The sequence below is a fragment of the Sciurus carolinensis genome, chromosome 8 (assembly GCF_902686445.1).
Source record: "Sciurus carolinensis chromosome 8, mSciCar1.2, whole genome shotgun sequence".
Lineage (NCBI taxonomy): Eukaryota > Metazoa > Chordata > Mammalia > Rodentia > Sciuridae > Sciurus > Sciurus carolinensis.
The window spans coordinates 106,361,880-106,370,619 of NC_062220.1; the positions used below are offsets into that span (position 1 = coordinate 106,361,880).

General features: G+C 39.9%; 1 non-coding gene across 1 annotated transcript; it reads right to left on the reverse strand.

Moving 5' to 3' along the window:
* Positions 1–5,439: 5,439 nt before the first annotated feature.
* Positions 5,440–5,516, reverse strand: Trnav-uac (transfer RNA valine (anticodon UAC)). The gene has a single exon. It is a non-coding gene; the product is annotated as a tRNA-Val (tRNA).
* Positions 5,517–8,740: the final 3,224 nt, after the last annotated feature.

The window sequence follows — 8,740 nt, forward strand, 5'->3', positions numbered from 1 at the left end:
CAAAAAGGTGTAAAAACAATTCGAACTAAGAAATAAGAAATGTCTCTGAAGACCAGGAAAAAAAAAAAAAAAATCTTAGTGACTTTAAGAAGGTGTTTTGCAGGCAAGGGACTCCCTGAACTTCAGGAATTAGGCAAACAAACAAAAATGCTCTCTAAGTATAATTCTCCCCCTGCCCCTTATCCTCTGAGATTATGTTTTAAGACTTCCAGTGGATTCCTAAAAGCCAGGATATTATCAAGCACTTTTATTCCTACACTTGTATACCTACGTAAAGTTTAACTTATTAATTAGACGTAGTAAGAACTTAATAATAATTATTAATAAAATAGAACAATTATAAGAATATACAGTAAATAAAGTTGCCATCATCATGACCCATGTACTTTGGGGACATTATCAAGTAAATAATGAATCCTTAAGCACAAGCACTATAGTACTGCCACAGTTGATCTGGTGACCAAGTTGCTGCTAATGACCAGCACTTCTGAAGTGTGGACACACTGGGCAAAGAGACTTTTCACGTCTCAATCAGAATGGATCAGGATGGCATGAGATTTCATTACCACACTCAGAATGGTGTGCTGTTTGAGATTTATGAATTATCCGCTTCTGGAACTTTTCATTTAATTTTTTAGGTTGGTTGGCCATAACTTAAACCATGTAAACAGAAAACGTGGATGGGGCACATGACTACACTTGATTATGGGACACAAGAAGAGGAGAGAACATGAGTGTTAGAACATTAGTGCTCCTTAGTCCTTTCAAGGTTTGGGGGGGTCAAAGTGCTCTGATGTCTTTTGGAAAGAAATAATATGCACTGCTGTTGAGGAATTTATTTGTAGATCATACCAAATAGTCCTTCTCCTGTTTCTTTTTTAGCATAATGTGTTGTGCCCAGATCACGTGCCCCCACGCCCCATCACTATTTGACTGATACCAATGTGAATCCAATGTAAAGGATCAACCATCACGACTCTACTCTTTTTTGTCAAATATTATTTTCTTTCCCCATCCCCCTTATAACAAGGGTTGCTTGTTGTGGTTTTTCTGAATATTGTCACAGTTTCAATGTAATCGTACTTATTATCTAAGTATGGTTAATACCAGCAGATCAGGAGATGACAACCATTGAAAAGACTACTGGTTATCCTGACAGATCCCAAGAGGAGGGAGGAAATTGGGGTGGGAGAATGGGGGCTAGTGGACCCACCCAGATTCTTAGGAAGCACAGGGAACAAAGGGAAACGTTGACAAAGACCTTAACTGTGGTCTCTGGGAAAGGAATAGGAAAAGCTAACTAAGTAGGTTTAGAATTGTGCAGTACAAATAATTTCAGAGGGTTCTGGGATCAAAAGAATGTCTCTGGTTGTCTGAAATGTGACCCAGAGGTGATTATAGCAGGTACAGTGTAGCTTAGAGTTGAAGAATTGGGAATTTGGACTCTGAATTAGTAGACTGGCATTTGAAAGTTGCTGAGACTTAGCTAAATCTGGGAGAAGCAGTCCTTCTAAGGTCAGCAAAAGCCCAGATATCAAATCGCACAAATATAGAAAATAAAAAGACATGGTTAATACAGTCATGTGAGGGAAAGTCAGTAGTAAAGATTGAGGTTTATTGTAGTTTTCTGCACCGAGGAGCTATTGTAGCTGTGGGGATTGAGAAGTTGTTGTACTGGGAACATGTGAATTTATAAAAGGTTGAGAAAGGAGAAAGAGAAAAGTCATGTGTTGATGGTTCCTATTTGTGATGTCAGGAATAACAGTAACCATTTAGTAACCATAAGGTCACAAATGCTAGGAAGAACAGTAAATAAAACAAAGATAATATCTGAGGACAAAATTACAACAATTTAGGTGAATGAAGGGACAATGGGTTAACAAGGCTGCAGCCATTTCTCCTCTGCCATTTTGTTGCCGCCATTATTCTCCCTGCCCACACACCATTTTACAACCTAGATTCTTAACCTGCGAATTTCCTCTTCAGTCATCAGTCAGATTGTTATTAGCCCTTGAAATTCCACTACCTAAGAATAGCTCCCCCACCATTCTCTCTCTCTCTCTCTCTCTCTCTCTCTCACTCATCTTTCAGGGCAAACTCTCTCTCTCTCTCTTTCTCTCTCTCTCTCTCACTCACCTTTCAGGGCAGACACTCTGTGCATCTGCTTAATAAAATCTCTTGTGTGAGTTCCTGCATCCCGAGTGGTTCTGGGTGCTTTCAGTGAAGACCTTAATCAATTTTATTTTTAATTCGACAATCAGGTAAATTTTCATTTCATAAAATATAATTAAGTGTTCTGGTGAGATGAACAGAAGAGGTCTGTTTTATCAACAAAAAGGGTATAAAGAAAGCAGAAATATAGAATGAAAAATAGACTGGTCATTTCAAAGGAAGGCTGGAAGAGGGAGATAGAACAATAGGAAGATAACTTGATTGGTTAACATCAGGTTGCCTTTTTTGGGTAAGGAGTAGAGCTTAGCAACTTCATTACCATGACAATTGACACTGGTCTGTTTGGGAAATTGGGCTCTTCTCTTTCACTTGTCCTATTTCTTAAAAGATCAAATAGAGCACTTAGTCTCATTTAGTGACATGGATCTTTAGTGTGGGTGATACTGATAGGGGACAGACAGATGCCAGTGGTGGAAACACAAGGTTAAAGGAATAATTCTCTAGAATGGTCTCACTGTACTGACCCCACATGCTTTCTTTTCTAAGAAACAATTTACCTGCAGTCCTGCCCAGCCTAAGTGAACAGGACATGTCACATTCCTCAGCAAACTACTGGCAGGAGAAATGAAGGCCCAAAGTAATGTCAATAAGAAGATCATAAATTACTGGGAAGGGGAAGATTTTTGTGACCCTTTTCACAGACCAGATCCCCAAACTCAGGGGGATAAGGATAATTCCTCTTAACCATAAAATCTGTAAGAATTTATGGTTAAGAGTCCAAGTAGAATTGCTCAGCAAGGGCCAAGAAGATCTAGAATTGGTCACAGCAGTAGGGATTTCAAAATCTGATGTCACCCTTCTGTGGGTCATGTGGTGGAGCTGGGCAGGACTCTCTGGGAACTTCTCTGGGATCCCCAATAAAACTGGAGTGCAGGAGAAGCACTCTATCCCTCTCCTCTCAGAGAGGACCAATTCTCTTCCTTGAGAGTGTTTCCTTTCCCTTTTCCTATCCCTTCAATAAACTCATGCCTACCACTCTGATACCTTTGAAATCTTTCTGACTTGTTTACAAGAATAGGAGTTTGAAGGGGAGGATTTTCATGCTGCCTCCGTTTCCTGGAAGGTCCCAGTTCTGTAAAAATGCCATTTTGATATTAATCTTGGTCTGTTGTAGCCCAGGGCAATGGCTTCCTGTAATTTTTATTTAATAATAAAATAGTTAAAAAGAGTCTTATGACAACTGAATAATTGAGTTTTTGGGCAACTGAAGAATGTCTTTGCTACTTATCATATTAGAAAAATAAAGCCCTGTATCTCTAAGTCACTGTTGAACAGTGTTTTCATCCTAAAGATATTCCTGATATTGTAATCACAGCATTTCAGTGAGAACTTCCCTTTCTGCCCTCTGTAATTTAATGTCTGACCCCAGCGCTGCCTGCCCGCCTCCCTACTTGTTTCTCCCTGGCCACTTCTGTAGCCACTTTATTCTATACAACATACAGCCACTGTGTAGGATACTTATTTGTGTAGCATATACCTTACCCCTGGTATGTGAGCTTCAGGAGGGAGGGACTTGTAGCTTATGTTCTGTATTTGCTGGAACTTGAAATCACCTGGAACATAACAAGAACCCAATGCATAACCACTGTATTAATAAATGAATATACTCTTAATTATGTTTAGCAAATGATTTTATGATACAAGAAGTCTGCTGACATCTTAGGGTAACTACCATTAATGAAGGGACAGATGACATAAATTGAATTATGGACATTCAGTGCTAAAACAAAAGTAACAAAATTAGAAATTTTTCATTTGGGAAAACTGGGGTCAAGAGATGCTGTACCTTGGCAATGCTCATATTTATAGTACACATCATAATTCCAGTTCTCATGATTCAAATATAAACCTGCTGTTATCATTAGTCATTTACTTTCCTACATGCTAATAGTTTATAGACTATTTGAATTTATACACATTTAATTTGTGTCATTTTCAATTGTTAATATTCAACCATTATTTAATTTCAACCATGTCTATGACTTTTTGGGTTACTCTTACAGTCTATTAACATATAGTAATATGTATTTATTATATAGTAATAATTTTTGACCAATATTTCAAAAGTATTTTTCAAAAATGATAATCCCTCAAAACTGGAGTCTGCTGTGTTTATCTTTTCCAAAAATATAGTTGCATTATTTAATAAACAATTACTATTAAAGTCTAAAACACTTGAATAAGTATATATAAAAATGATTGATGGAGAAATAAATTCCTTCCTTTGGTCCAAAAGCTGGATTTAGAGTTTATATTTTTCCCACTAATTGAAATCTACAATTCAATTTCAAAATAATGCATGCCTTAAAACTGTAATTTTGCAAAACAATTTTCAATATTTATTATAAACAAATGTCATTGTGTAAATATGTTAACTTCAAGAACATTTTATTTTTCAAGTCATGATTATTTAATTAGATAGGAATGCTAATGAAGCCCACAAGGAGGGGAGATCTGATACTTAGATATACATTTTTATACTATGCAAAGAAACCATTGATTAAATCTTCATATTAACATTATTTACTTTATCTACTGTTGATGACATTTAATGTATTTGCTAAATCACACAGTATTCCATTTAACAAAATCAAGTAAGAGACACATCTTAGATTTCTGGAGCCTGATGATCAAACAGGAACAGCATAGATAATCTAACCTTGGGAAAACCCAGAGAGGCAAACAAGTCAATTAGGAATAATGATCCACAAAAGATATATCAATTATCTTATTTGACTAGTTCAGTTAGAATATTCACAGGACTTGGGATATCCTGTGCAAGGAGGATAAAATAGAATAGGGAGTAAAATTTCAGGGTAATGGGTCCCATTCAACCACTTCTGGAGGCAGTACCCAGTAGACATATTAATGAGCACCATCAAGACCTATTTTAAGTGTAAGACCTTGAGGCTTCCTGTGGAAATACCTCCAGTCAACTCCTTTGTCCCAGAGATGAAAATAGAAGGTGGTGGTGAATCAAGATGGAAGTTTCAGGAAGGAAGATGGATTACAGAAAGGAGGATGGAAGTGAACCCAAATGGTAGCTAGGATGCCTTTTTCAATACCTATTTTACATAGAATTTACTCCATGCTCTGCCCAAAACCATATATAAACTCCTAAGCTGACACACCAAAATGGGTTTTTCTATTATCAGGTCCCCTTCCACATGGCAGAAGTTCTATCTTTTCTCTCTTTTTTTGGGGGGGAGGGGGGGGTTGCTGGGGATCGAACCCAGGGCCTTGTGCTTGTAAGGCAAGCACTCTACCGACTGAGTTATCTCCCCAGCCCCTATCTTTTCTGTCTTAAATAAATCCTACTTCATTTACTCTTCCCTTCCATGATTGTCCATAGATTTTATTCTTCAAAATTTGTGAGACAAGAACCCAGAATGTTAGGTAGTAGGTAGCAATGAGCAGTGAAATTTAGGCAAGGTCACAAGTGTTCTTTAAATTATTTTAGAGTCTTCTTTAAACAGCTTCCAAAATAGTTGGGAAAGTAAAGGGTGGTAGTTAATTTGGAGGAAATAAACAGAAGCAAGGGAGTTAGTTGGAAATTGCATCAAGAGAAAGGGATTAATGGGACTAAGTCTTGACAGGGTCCATATGTGTTGATGTAAAGCTAGAAATTATGGCTATAAGTGTCTCCAATTGTCTGGGAAAGAAGATTTCTTTAGTAGCACAAGCACACTAAGATAATTTCTGACCAGCTATTGACCCCAGTGGCCACATTAACATAGGATTGCCTTGCAGATTAAGCTTTCCTAAATAGGATGGCCACCATGACAGTTCTACAGAGGACAAACTAGGGTCAAAAATTCCATCGCCTGATGTAAAGGAGGAGTTAAACACCTGACTGGCAAAGAGTACAGAAGGTGGTCCCCAGTTCTCCTGGTAAACATCAAACAGTAACAAAATTTGGGGACAGCATTGTCTCCTTTGTCATTCTCTGTTTGGAGATGGCCCACTCTCTCTCTTAAGAGTGCTTTCTGCTTAAGCCTCACTTTGCTTTCACTTTACTTTCACCTATAATAAAGTTCTCTTGCTGACTTTGGGTGTCTGACTTTAGATTTTCTTTCTTTGGAACACTTCCCTGCTTTCCTGGGACAAGAGGAAATTGGCAAAGTGGGGAATCTAGTCTCATCTCAAAACTCCTGTTTCATTTGTCATATTCCATAGTCTCCCAATCGTGAGACAGGCATTCAGTGGCCATCAACTTAGCTAGTGAAACTAGGAACTTGCAGAAGTAGGAGGGACAGGACCATTACAAGATCCACTTCAACCTTCCATCATAGTTCCACTCCATGTTTATTGGGTGTGTGGGAGTGTTTCAGGCACAGAGGTGGTAATCTGTTTGGCCAAATCTCTAGCTAGAGTCACCCAAAATGCTGCAGCAGGGGAATTCCCACAAGGGAATGACCCTGACCATACAGAGATAGGTCTGGTTGGAATTCCAAAGAAAGAAGCATGAAATGCTATGATCAGTGCAAAGTGAAGGATATGGAAAATGACAGCCCCCAGGACAGGGAAATGACAACCCCCAAAACCGTCTGACCCTGAGCAGAAGGGAGGAGGAAGGCAACCATTAATCCTCTCCCAGTAAATCCTTGTCCTTTGACAATGGGCCCAGAGGGAAAGAAAGCAAACTTACATCCTTTCCCAGGTTCCATCCCCAGCATCTTCACCAAAAGCAAATATTCATCCCTTTCCAAACACAATGGTCCTGAAAGGAGTGGATGGATACTGAACCCTGGACCCTGGACTTTCACCCTTTTCCACTGCCCATGAGTCCTGGAAAGAGAAAAACAAAAAGTGAAGCTTGAGGTATCAATGGGTCCCAAGGGAAGAAGATAAATAATGAACTCCTGTCGAGTTCTGAGTTTTCATCCCTTCCAAGTAACAATAAGTTTCAGACTTTTAACTTCTTTCCTGACTGTCCAAACCAACACATTCTACTTCTGTCTCCAATGATTAATTCACCCTCATCGTAACCTATAAAAAACAGACTCCCTCTATAATCAGGGGCCATTTTTGGCCCTGAAAATGAGCCCCTCTGAAGCCTGATTGATTGACTCTGCTGCTGATTAAGGAAAGTTTGTTGATCCATTTGCAATCTGCTCCCATTTTTGGTTATTTGTGCTTACACAAAGCATTTATTAGTGGGGTGTCTGAATAGTGCTGTAGTGGTCTTCAGGATGGACAGTGAGAAAAGAGGTGTTCTCTGCAATAAGGAGGTGAAGTTGTGAAATTTAAATAAGGGTTCAAGAAATTTGGTTCAGAGCAGAGTTAGTTCCTACATGTTTAGCAACAGGGTTCATCTTTCCCTGTTTTCAAACTTTCTCGGTGTCTAGGAATACTCAGGTCTCGGTCAGCATTCAAGCCTGTAGGGAATGAATGCAGCTGACCAGGTCGCAAGAGCCGTCAAGGTACCTGTATTTCTCAGTCAGGACAAAGAAAGAAAGGGAACCCTGTAGGTGGATACAGCAAACAACTGGCAGATACAGAGAAATTAGGAAACCTTGGAAAATAATAATGCTGACAGGTCCAAGAGCTCTCACAGAGGATATGAGTGGGACCACCAGTGGAGTGTACATGGGGAATAGTATCCAGGAAGGTTAAATCTGGAAGGTGACTTTTCAATATCTCTGTATAAAGAACATTTTCCAGAAGAGCAAACAGTCAGAAAGAAGAGCACACGCAAAATACAAACAAGAGAAAAACTGTGGCTAAGGGTACCTTCCGTGGACCCAGCCTGGTGTGAGTCAGAGGTGACAAAGGCTGCAGAAGGGGTTTAGGATTAGGCAGCAGTGCCACCTTATTGACATTCGGAATAGCAACAGCAGCCTCAGGAGCCGGGAAGCATGGACAGGACATCCCTGCAGATACCAATTTTGGGAAAGGTACTTGGAGGCTATAAATAACTCACTCCCGATCTGTGGTGAAAAAAATTTTAAAAACATATTTCAATAGATTTCACTCATTTGAAATTCAGAACTCTCTGTTCCTACAGAAGGCAGGGTCATCCCCGTGTCTTAGGTGGTGCATGGGGACACAGGCAGGCCATCCAACCCTGTCCTGCCGAGAAAGAGAAGATCTCCAGTTGTATATGTCTTCTGAGTCGATCTGCAAGGGGCCCCCAAGACACCACCATGTAAAAGCACTTCAGTTAACTAAGGCAGCTGAGTGGTGAGACTTGTGAGAAACCCCAGGCAGGTGGGCTCTGAGCAGAGGAAGGCGGGAGGAGGGTGACAGGAAAGGGGATTTCCCCACTAGTTGGCGGCCTCCCAGCACACCCAGAAACTGGCCTCCATGAAGAGTCATTTAAATTCTGTTCACTTAAAAATGCTAGAGACTCACAGTTCAGGAGTAGAGGACAGTTCAACACTGGAACCTCAGACAAGAAGGCAGAGGGAAGCCAAGGCCCAGTGTTCCTGGCATACGCTCCCACTACTGTTCCCCTAACACTGTTGTGCTTTTTATGTCAGCACCGACCAATTCCATTTCTAGCTAG